Consider the following 12,348-nt stretch of genomic DNA (forward strand, 5'->3'; position numbering starts at 1 on the left):
GAATAGAGAAAATGTGCTTTGTTACTGGAATTTCTTAGGATTAAAAGCTCAATTTAGATAATATATTGTCACATTTTTGTTCCCAGGATCTAGCCCCCTTCCCATGCAATCTAATACAGCTTCCCATGGTGAAAATCATCCAACATAGTGCTTAATAAAGTCTCACAGTAAGTAATCTTATACATTAGAGTATAAGAAGATAAGGAATTATCCTTGGAATTGACTATATGGGAAAAAAAGAGCAATTTACCAAGAATGGCCACAGAAGCAAAGGAAATCATTATGTTCAAGAAAGAAACAGAGTTTTATTACAAAAGAGAGGGGTCCAAGAAACATGTACAATTTGGGAAAAGACAAGTATCTCTGGTCCAGCTACACGGGGTTCAGCTCAGGACTGAAGTGGAGATGAAGGCACAAAATGGTTGTAGGCCCCAATCCTAGGCCCAATTATTGGTTGACTTTTGTGCCTAAAACAAATTAAAGCAACCTCAGGGCTGTTTGAAATTAAACCCAGTTGATTTTGGCCCCAGGGGATGTTCCAACAGCAGGGGATCAGCAGAGTGCAGGTTTGCACTGGCCATGGCAAGATCTGAAAAAGGGTGATGGACAGCTAAACACCAGCTCTACCACACTTAGGGATGCAGAATCCTCAGGTAGCTGGTTAAGTCAGTATTTCATCCCCTTTGCATGACTAGAGCAGTCGCAGCAGGACCAAAGATCTGGCCCATTCTATCCAATTGTGCCTGATGCTTATTTACAGGCATTGATAATTCAAACCATTTTATGTATTTTCTGAAAAAAGAGAGTAGAACCCTTGTTCAAATTATAGATTACAAATTTAGTGGATTTCACTGAGAAAATCTAATTTGATTTTGAATGACACACATGTAAAAACTTTGTCTCACTAACATGTTTCTGTTCAGTGTTGCTGTCACTGAAGTTTCATGTTTGTGATGCTACAAAGTTGTGCCAACATTTTTGTTATGAGCTCTTATTTTCAGTGATATATTTCTTGTCAGAAAAATTACTCTTAAGACAGAGACATTTGGTATTCAGCCCACGGGGTATCACTCTTATTGCAAAATGTCATTAAAATGAAAATATTTGTTTCAGATGTTTTATAGCTCAGTGGAAAAACGTAAATGTATCCAGGATTCAGGGTTCCTGAGCATGTTTGGCTCGGATCTGCTTATTGCTGATGGATGCAGGCTGCCTACAGAATTTCACCCTCAGTACATTAATCCAATCACACTGTTTTGTTGGTAATGCACACAAGTTTGTCTGGGTTTGCCTTATCATCCCCTTTCAGTGTAATGGCCTGAGCTGTCAGGTCTAACTCCATTTTTACACAGCCCTACCACATGTAAATTCCCATGGATTTTTAGATTGAATGGGAACCTCAAGATTTAATTTAAAGTAATTAAAAAGGGAATCATATTCATCAGACAGAAATAAGAAAAAAAAGACAGAGAAATGTGACTGGGGTGGGGGCTTACCCTAACCTTGCCAAACCTTACAAAAGCATTTGTGTTTAGTTCTAGAGGCAGGCAGACGCTCAGATGGGTCCCTGCTCTATTTAAACCACTCCTCTAATTTTGAAATATGAACAAATATAATTGATGTGTAAATAAATATTGGGCCAAACTCTCAAACTGGGTTATGAACCCTATGTGCCTCTCAGGAGGCAACAAGAAGCTGTAATCTAGTTGCACATGACTAGCAGAGAAGTTCCCCGGTGTAGGATAATTCGCTGCTGGCACATCTGAGTTGTATTCCACTGCCCCTTCCCTGCAGTCATGGTAGAAGAGGGGCATGTTGAGGCAGGTGTGTCAGGATCAGGCAGGCGACATGAGGGAGCTCCACTGTGGCCATCCATCATTAAGGAAGCATGTTGGTGAGAGAACTTAGGGCTGCCCAGGAGTAATTCTAAGCATTGTGGAGGCTGGCAGAGCCCAGAGAATCAAGGAGCTCAGCATTACCAGCCTCCTGATGCCCCTACACACACTGTGCTGAGTGGAGCTCTGGCACAGGGGAGAATTTTTCCCAAAACGTCTCCAATACACTCTGAAATCCACACATGCACTAGCACAGGAAAATCACTTGATGTATCAACTTTACACAAGAATGTGGGTGATTTCTAGGCTAACTTGCATGTTCTGTTTAAGTAAATTCAGCCAAGGAGAAATGTAATGCTTTTCACAGCATATTCAAGTAAAATACTTTTAATATATACATGCATGTACTGTAGCTGTTATAAATCTTCAACTGCTAGACAGAGTCTAAGTCATTAGCATAATTATGTGTCTTCTAAGAAGACAGATGTTACTAAACATGGTCTCCACACTTGACGTGTGGATTAAGACGACTAAAATGTGTGATATAAATAACATGCCCCCTACACAGTATGAGCCAGATCCTGGTTCCCAACAGAGTCTCTCTTCTGTTCTAGCAGCGCAAAGGACTGTAAAGCTACCATAGCTGACAGCTGAGGATTCTTCCGGCAGAGGGGGCATGTCAGGGTGATGTCCAGAGTGCAGCTGTGCTCCAGGGACCTCTGAGTGGTGCAATGGCCCCCCGTAAACCTTAAACAAGATCATTAGCCGGCCATAGTAGTAGATCTTCAGTGTGACAGACACCAGAGGACAACCTCATTCATACATGTAAAACAGCACACTCCACCTTAAGTGCTTCCTCTTAGGTCAGCATCAGTACTGCTATGTGAATCATCTGGCAGAAGTTATCACACAAATACATACTCCATGTGTCCACATGAGCCACATGCACCTGAACTCTCTTGCTTGAGAGCCTGAGACACCTTAAGGGATTATCCCAAATATCAGTGTGCTCTGGACACGGTTGCTACACTTCTACACTGCCAAACTTGAACAAGAACCATTCTCAAAATGGTAGCTCTTGTTCAAAGTCTTTCAACAAAATATCTTCCTATAAAAGAGCAAATAAAAATGTGAATTGATATCATCTGGCCTAGAGTGTTTAGTGTGCAATGCATCACCTAGATCTAAACGACTGTTTTGAAGCATCTTTTGTCTCTTTAAGACAGTCAGTGACAGTCAAGTCACTGACACTTGACTCTATGCCCTGACAGTTTATGGTAAAAGTTTTTCTGAGCACGGCACATGTAATTTATACTAATTGGTTTGAGCTTCTATTCTTACCATATGTTCTCCAGCCCAACTCATTTTTAATACTGTTTTGTTTCCCTAGAGATAATATTGAAGAGGAGACAGATTCTTAGACTGTAAAAATTGTATTCAAGCGAAAGACAAGGAAAATTATCAGAGGTCAATCTTAATTGTTTTCCTCCACTAAAGTGCAGGGCATGTTAGGAAAAAAGTTATAGAAACCAGCATGAAGTTACATGGTTGTTACCAAAACAGGGAGGTTCGTAAGAATTCTAAAATGGCAACAGTACCTGCAAATAAGGTTTCATTACAATCAAAATGCCTCATCACAAAGAATTTCTGACTATTCCCATTGTAAAGATTTTTTTTAAAAAGATGGTTATTTCATTTTGCGGAAAGTGAACTTCAAAGAAAGGGAAACATAGCTAAGTACTTCCCTTCCATCTGTATTCAGTGACTGGCTTGATCCTTGCATGTGTTGAACACTTCCTGTGGATTGCTGAGCTCCCTTATCTCCCATTGGCCCAGAAGTGAAGTGGGAATTACTCCATTAAAGTCAATGGAATTGTAGTGGTTTTCAGACTGTGGCCGGCAGATAACTGCCTGAGGCCAAGCAACAGCGGGGGTAGGGGGGTGGGGTCCGTTGCCTGGTGTGCCGCGCCAATAAACACACCAGGGTGGAGAAGCAAACCAAATTTATTTGAGATCTCAAAGCAGTGCAGGGAGAATGACTCAGATCAAGCACGTCTAAAACAAGCAGTCTGTTCCTTTATATCCATGAGAACTTTTCTCACTGACTAGCAATCCCCCGTTTCCCCTCCCTCTTCTGTCCAGCTGCAGCATTCTCTTCTCACACATTTCTTTGTTTTCCCCCTCCCTCTCCCTCTTTCGACTGCAGAGACATGTATGCTGTATCTAAAAGTGGCCTTGAAACTTGCTTCAGCCTAGCTTCAATGTATTACAGCAAAGAACTGGCTGTTACAACCAAAAGCTAACTGCTAACATTACATTTTTGCAACTATTAGTACATTACGTTACACTAGGTTACACAAAGTGTTGAACATGGAGGAACAATGGTTCACTAAGGCCTACAACAGGAGGGCTTCATTGACACTTGTGATCTACCACTTTCCCAAGTTACCTAGATTTATACCTGGTGACACCAACAAGACTGTTAGGAAAGAGAGGGCAGCATTCTTTTTTTCCCCCAGAGGAAAATTTTAACTTTGTATTACACCTCAAACCATTTTTTTTCTGTTAGTTTTAGGCCAAAATCCCAATTTTTTAAAGTTTGGTTTTTCAACAAAGTATTTTTTAAAAAAAATGGAAAAGCAGATACTTCCTGTGAAAATTTTCATTGTCAAAATCCCAGTTTTCCAGATGAGAGCTTCATTGAGAGTTAAAGATTCTCACCATCTTGCAGAAAGTACTCAGCAACTCACAGGCTCCCTGCCTCCTCCTTTCCCAAAAGTCCCCAGACCATTGACATACAAGATAGCAGAGGTGGTCTCTGCAGGAATTCTGCTAACACATGCCAGAGTACTATTATAGAGGTTACCAAGGGAGCAGCTGCCTCTTCTAGAAGCATTGATCAACACCACAACTTTGGACTCCGTTTTCTGTTGTTGAAGCAGATGGCTCCTGGGCTGTTTGGAATCATGGTCATTTGTGACATAGGACAGCGTCCCTGATATATACTGCTGATGTTGAATCATTACCCACAGAAAATGGTTATGGTTTCTCAGGGTGACAAAACTCAACCAGCGAATAAGGAAACAAACAAAACTTTTTCCTTTTTTTTAACTTTCTTTATCATCTGATCTTAGAGCTAGACTGTCAACTGTCAGGGGAAATTAAATATTTGAAAAGACAAGACATTTAGCACTAAAAATTTAAGGCTGTTGTGATATAAAGAACATCACTGTTCACGCCAGAGATTTTGTCCTCACATGCCCCTTCCACAAAGCTGAAATCTTCTTTCTCCCTCTCTCTTTTTTTTTTTAAATCCTTTCTTTCCACTGGTGCTTTAAACCTCTCTCCCTCTCAGGAAAGACATAGTTATTCCATACAAAGGTCAAACATAGTAGCCATTAGACATGGAAACAGTTTAACTGAATATGGAGTAAAATCTCCTCTGCCATTGCAGTAACTTTAGAAAGGTTGGAACACTCACTTCATGAGAACGACACACTTATGTGTGGCAACATATCCATATGAAAAATGAACTAAGGCTACCCCAAACTATTCAGAGCATTCTCAGGAAACTAATGATTCTCCAATACTGCTATGCACTGTATAGCTCTCCAAATTGCTCTGTGGATGATCTATTTTACCACGTGGTAGGTGATCTGGGTCTTTGCAAAAATTTTCATTTCGTTTTTAGCAATTTTGACTTTTTAGGGCTGAAATGGTTCATGCCTTGATGCAGTTCATTTAAGTAGAAACGCACTTCCTTTGCTGTTCATTTTGTTTGCTATTTCATCACTTGTAATTATTTTAAACTGTTTCTATGTTTAGAAAAAGAATTCGAGAACAAGTGTCATGGCAGGAGATTATATTTAATAGCTGACTGGAGCATTGGCTAACTGCCAAGACCATATGACAGTTTTTATTTTCCATCCACCTTTTTTTTTTACATGAATATGAAAAGGGAAGTAGAGGAACCATGTTAATTTATTGAACCAAGACAGCAGGGGCAGCTAAGAATTTTGAATAAATATGATGCAGAACATCAAAGATGTTCTTTCCAGCACATTTTTGGATAAACTACATAATAAGAGGAAAGGCTGCACCAAGTGGATATTTCCCAAACCAGTTTGGTTAGAATGGTAGTGTAAGCTATATACTGTATCTTCTATGTCTGTTATTTTGTGCTGCATATTTAAGTTTGTAATGGTCCAGCTGTGAGGCCCTCCATTTCAGAGGGCATTTCAAGTCAAGATGACTGCTATTTTGGAATAAGTCATACACACTGTGCTCTCTCATGGATACTTTACCTTTGTTCTTTCTTGTCTGGTTATGTTCCTTAATTTAAAAGTCCTCTGACTGAAAGTATGTGGTTGCCTTGTGTATAGAAAAACCACAGCAGCTAACATTTTTCTCATTACCTGATATTTCAAGCTTTAGAGGTCACCATAGATGATAGAAACTTGAGATGTATGTTATGCTACTTTAATGTGAATTAGTAGTTTGCCACATGGAAAATATTTGCAGAACAGTATGTAAGGCAATCTTTTAAGTTTTTGTATTAAAAAGGGCACTACTCAGCTTTCTGGAGTGCCATTTTTTCCCCAAAGGTGCCTTCATGTAAGCTGCTGTATGTTGTACCTGTTGGGTTAAATTTATCCCTGGTGTAAACCTCATTGAGCTGAAATTAGTGATGTTAAACCAAGGATTAATTTGGCCTGTGACTGTAATTAAAAAAAAAAAGTAAGATGAGCCTCACCGTACACTGCCACCTCAAGCTATCCATTTCAAATTTGATAGGAAGCTTTCCTATTCCTCCGTATGCTGGCTCAGGTTTAGCCATTGTGCCTTTTTTATTTCCCATGTGTTAATGAAACTAACATTCGGAATTTCCATTCCCAACTTACTAGGGATGTCTACTAGCCTGATTTCATGCAATGACAGTAAATCTTCAGAGCTCTACTGCCCAGAGTGCAATGCTATCTACTCACAGATATCTGTAAATGGATGACCTGTGTGAAATGAGTTCGACAATTTCCTAATTTAATTAGGAATCATTAAAAAGGGGATAGAGAATAAGACTGAGACTATATTATTGCCCTTATATAAATCCATGGTATGCCCACATCTCGAATACTGTGTACAGATGTGGTCTCCTCACCTCAAAAAAGATATACAAGCACTAGAAAAGGTTCAGAAAATGGAAACTAAAATGATTAAGGATTTGGAGAGGGTCCCATATGAGAAAAGATTAAAGAGGCTAGGTCTCTTCAGCTTGGAAAAGAGGAGACTAGGGGGGGATATGATAGAGATATATAAAATCATGAGTGATGTGGAGAAAGTGGATAAGGAAACGTTATTTACTTATTCCCATAATACAAGAACTAAGCGTCATCAAATGAAATTAATAGGCAGCAGGTTTAAAACAAATAAAAGGAAGTTCTTCTTCACGCAGCGCACAGTCAACTTGTGGAACTCCTTGCCTGAGGAGGTTGTGAAGGCTAGGACTATAACAGCGTTTAAAAGAGAACTGGATAAATTCATGGTGGTGAAGTCCATAAATAGCTATTAGCCAGGATGGGTAAGGAATGATGTCCCTAGCCTCTGTTTGTCAGAGGATGGAGATGGATGGCAGGAGAGAGATCACTTGATTATTGCCTGTTAGGTTCACTCCCTCTGGGGCACCTGGCATTGGCCACTGTCAGTAGACAGATACTGGGCTAGATGGACCTTTGGTCTGACTTGGTATGGCTGTTCTTATGGTCACCAGTGAGCAGGCATCCATATCACCAACCACCACAACTGGCAGCACAGTAGAGAGGGCAAGCACTGTACAGGCATGGAAGGTGAAATATCATCTCACTCCAGAGGTGGCCATGTATCAGACATTGTCAGTATTAGAGCCCTGAGGAGCATGGGTAGCAGGTAGCTAAATCATAGAATACCAGGGTTAGAAGGGACCTCAGGAGGTCATCTAGTCCAACCCCCTGCTCAAAGCAGGACCCATCTCCAGACAGATTTTTGCCCCAGATCCCTAAATGGCCCCCTCAAGGATTGAACTCACAACCCTGGATTTAAGCAGGCCAATGCTCAAACCACTATGCTATCCCTCCCCTGAACAGGCCAGGGAAGGCTGAGTCTGACATGGCACAGTTGCGGCCACCAGACACCAGCTGCAGGTTTGACAGGTGAAGTTTTTGCTTATTATTCCCCATGCAAGTTTCGGGGCGGCCAAGGAGGTTGTATCTTCTATTCAGCTTCCTTGGTTCATCAGTAATCTTCTTGGACCACAGGGAGATTACTGATGAACCTGGGAAGATGAGTAACACCTACCACCCCCTCAGCCACCCTGGAACCTGCATGAGGCATATCAAAAGCTCAGGTTCTTCTCCCAGAAGAGAAGAAACAAGAGCTTTTCCCACAGGGTGGCTTGGGATCTGGAGAGCTGTGGTGCACCTGGGGAGGCTCCAGCTGGCCCCAGGACTCCTCTGGCCGTGGGCGGGCAAGTCTTTTCAGGGCTCCAGCTGGCCTGGGGCTCCTCTGGCTAAGGAAGGGGACTCAGGACTCCTGTAGGCAGGAGGGGGCTCTGGCCGCAAGAAGAGCAGGGGGTCACAGGGCTCTGGCCAAGGATGAGGGCAAGTGAGCAGAAGCGGTGGAGCTGGGGATGTATTACTGATGCTATGTACATACTGCAGCTTATGTCAGTATAAGTTGTGTTGCTCAGGGGTGTGAATAGGCCACACCTCTGAGCAAGGTAAATTACACTGACCTAAGGTACCCCAGAGCTTCTCCAGCCGACATAGCTACTGCTGCTCTCAGGGGCTGGAGAAATTAAGTCAACAGGTGAGATCTCTCCCACTAGTTTAGAGCATCTGCACTAGCAGCTACAGTGGCGCAGATGTACTGATGCAGCTGCGCCGCTGTAAACTCTGTAGTGTATCTATAGCCTGAGTTATAAGAGGGAGGTTGTGCTCCATTCTTGCTGTAAGTTACTTGGCTCAGCTCTGCAAAAGGTACTAATGGTAGTGTAGCCGCAGTAGCACAGGTGGTGGCAACAGAGTCCCCGCTTAGCTGTCCCAAGTACAAACTTGGCTGAAACTCATGGGTATGTACTTGGCCCAGCTAAGCTATGCCTCTGCAGCTGCCATCCCTGCTACCAGGGCACTACTGCTATTTATACTCACACTAGGTTGATGAGAGCTAAAGCAAATATATGTACATGAGCAGGGGAATCACACGCCTAGTTAGTAGTGTAAGAAGTATGTAAGCTTATGTCTAGTGTACCCCTACTAGCACAAAGGGAAAGATGCTCTCCCCATTTCCTCCTTATACACTTCCTTGAAACAGGAGGAGTAAGTTCGACCCTTTGCTTATCTCCGTGCATTGTTCTTGGTCTCTTTTCTCCCCTATAAAAACCTGTGTGTCTTCAGGAATACCATGAACAAACTTGACCCTTCGAAGTTAGTGAGAGTTTTGTCACTGACTTCAGCAAAAGAGGGATTTAGACCCACCCTGAATTTGCAGGACTGAGACCCATACTAAGAATGGTGGTGCCAATGGCTCAGACCCTTGAGTATCAGCCTGTGTCTTTGAGACATGATGAGGTTCAAGAAGAAACAAGGATTTCAAACTCCCCAGCAGGTAGCTGGCCCTGCCTTTGGGACACAGGACAATCCTTAAAATTAGAGCTAGTAAATGAAAAGCTTCCTGCATTGTTGTGTGGGGGTTTGTTTGTTTTGGTTTTTTGAGAAAATCAGTTAACATGGTAAAAACACATGAATAATTGATAACTGAGTGCTTTCAAACCAACGGAAACTAGGCAAAATGAATTTAAAGAAATTAGTCTGATGCCATTATCGTATTCCTAGACAATAGCCTTCAGGCAGTTTAAATTAATGCTTGATCTGTAACTTTTTGTTCAGCATATTCAGATCAACTACAGAGGTTGCCTTTTGTGTTTGCTTAGTCAAATAAGTCCAAAGGGCACTCTCCTAATTGCTCAGTGATATTCCCATCTAGGCTGATATGCCACCGGCACTTCTATTGCCCAACGATTTTGCTTTTGCTTTAATTCATTTTCAGTGCCACAGTGCTTTCTGACTTTTATACTCCAACCCTTCAGTCAGGGCTCGTAGGTCAGATGTGGTTGCTTTTCCCCGAGCCAGATCATAGCATCTGAATATTTCAGGTACTGTACCCTCAGTTGCTCTCCAATTAATTTCAGTTTTTTTTCTGGAACACATTCTCTGTGCAAAACAGGAAAGGGTCTAAAGGTACTATTTCTTTTTCTTTTTCTTCTGGTTTCTTTCTTACATCAGAGCTGTGACTTAGGGCAGAAAAAGGAATGGTGGAAATGGTGGAAATTAAATGGAAATTAAATCAGACTAGAAATACCTTAAAGTACTATGGTTCCGCAAAGTGAGCAAGACAACAATTTAACAGCCTAGCCATACATAATGTTTCAGAAAAAAATTAAAGCAGGAGAACTGAACTGATTAGTTGTTTTTGTTGATAAGTTCTTTGAGGGTTACTGACCAGATTTCATTATGGGTGTGTACAGTACCTAGCACAATCCCTGGTAAGGGCCTCCAGGCATGACAGTAATATAAAGACATACAAATCATAATAGTGTCTTGGTGTTGCTCCCTCTAATCATCCCGTTGTAGAAAAGTTCCACTGAAGAAAAGGGGACTATTAACAGCAGTAAGGTTCTGTTCAATGTCAAGAAGGGTGAGTGAATTGGAGGGTATTTTAGTCTTGAAATTTTGCCACCTGAAAACAAGTATCAGTGCTGCCTTTCCTTTTACAAAAGCAATACCAATATAACTGCAGGTATTGTAATACATTGTGACAGTATAGTTCAGCCCAAGAATCTGCTGATTGCTGACGACGGACAATTACTTGCTCAGAACTAGCTTAGTGTCCCAAGATGTAAAAATAAAACACACTAAAAAAGAAAAGCTCAATTTTCAGTACAAGAGAGCTGAGCACCTTTCAACATCCAAACAATATCAACAATTTAAGTATAAAATGTCTGAGTTAATAAAAATATGCAATTTCTCATTAAAATCACTTACTATGCCAGAGACAAGCAAATATTTTACCTATTTTTTTTAAAAGGGAAGTAGAGCTGATGCTGAGAATTACAGAGTAGTAAAGGCTTATTTCAGTACAAGGCAAACTGGGTAAAACAATAGCCAAAAACAGAATTATAAAACATCTAGAAGATCATGGTATGAGAGGGGCTAACCTTCATAGCTACTGTAAAGATATATTGTGCTTCTTTGATCTATTGGAATTCTTTACCTAAAACAAAGGAGATTAATCCAAAATAGAGAAAAGGTTAATATTTATTTAGACTTTGAAAAAGCCTTTGACAAAGTCCCTCACAATGAGCTATTTAAGGAAACTAAGCAGTGTCAGGATTAGAGGTAAAATTCTGATATAGATTATAAACTGGTTTAAAGACAGACAACATGGTAAAAGTAGATAGAAATTTGTCTAAAAGAACTGATATTACTTGTATTATATATTAATGGAAGAGAGGTAAAACGGTTAGGTAGCAGAATTTGCAGGTGGCACATAATTATTTGAATCCTGAAGTTCAGAGGAGACCAAACAAAGCTAGGTGAGTGGGCAACATGACAAGTGCAAACCAAACCACATTAGAAAGAATAATCTGAACTAGTCATTGTTGACGAATAAGTGAAAACCTTTGCTCAATGAATAGCAGCAGTAAAAAAAAGTTGCACTATCTTGTCATGAGGTCCCATCATGTATGCAAACTTTGTGAGTTCAAGGTCTCCTGCCCTATCCTGTCATAAAGCAGGTGCACCGTAGAGCTAAAGTATTCCCCATCCCCCAACCCCCCACCATGAACTTGTAACAAGAATTGTATTCCAAACAGTCCCAATTAACATAGCAACAAATAAGTAAAATCCAAAGTTATCTAAGCTAACTCACAAAATAACTCCTGTCTCCAGTGTTATAATGGAAATGTAATATAGCTATACAGGTCGATACATATGAACATTCAGTTAGAAATAGTCTGATAGATATGTTAAAAAGAAAGTAAAAAGACAATGGATAAGGAAAGATCTATAGGTGTGGGTACTTTATGGAGTAGTTTGCATAAAGAAATGCACATAATCTAGGCATCATTTTTCAAGACTTTTTGTTGTGGGCCTCCATTTCAGCCCTTCTGATTGGCAGAAGGCATTCCCAGTATAAAATATGCCTAAATAGAGATACCAGGCACACTTCTATAAAGGGCAAGGATGACAGATGTGATTTATGCTGTAACATCTTGAAGAACTATGGGGCAAACAGGAATACTGAGGATTCTGCCTCAAGGAATATGGATGTGACAGACACCACTTTGTTATCAGAAACTGGAAGTGATAAAAACTATAATACTTGGCAGTCATATTCCAAATTCATCCCTGGTGAAACTCCATTGACTTCAGATATGAATTTGGCCTTATATCTCTTTTGGTACCATTTTTCAGTTGCTGGCTCT

Source organism: Gopherus evgoodei, chromosome 7 (assembly GCF_007399415.2).
Source record: "Gopherus evgoodei ecotype Sinaloan lineage chromosome 7, rGopEvg1_v1.p, whole genome shotgun sequence".
In the NCBI taxonomy this organism is placed as follows: domain Eukaryota; kingdom Metazoa; phylum Chordata; order Testudines; family Testudinidae; genus Gopherus; species Gopherus evgoodei.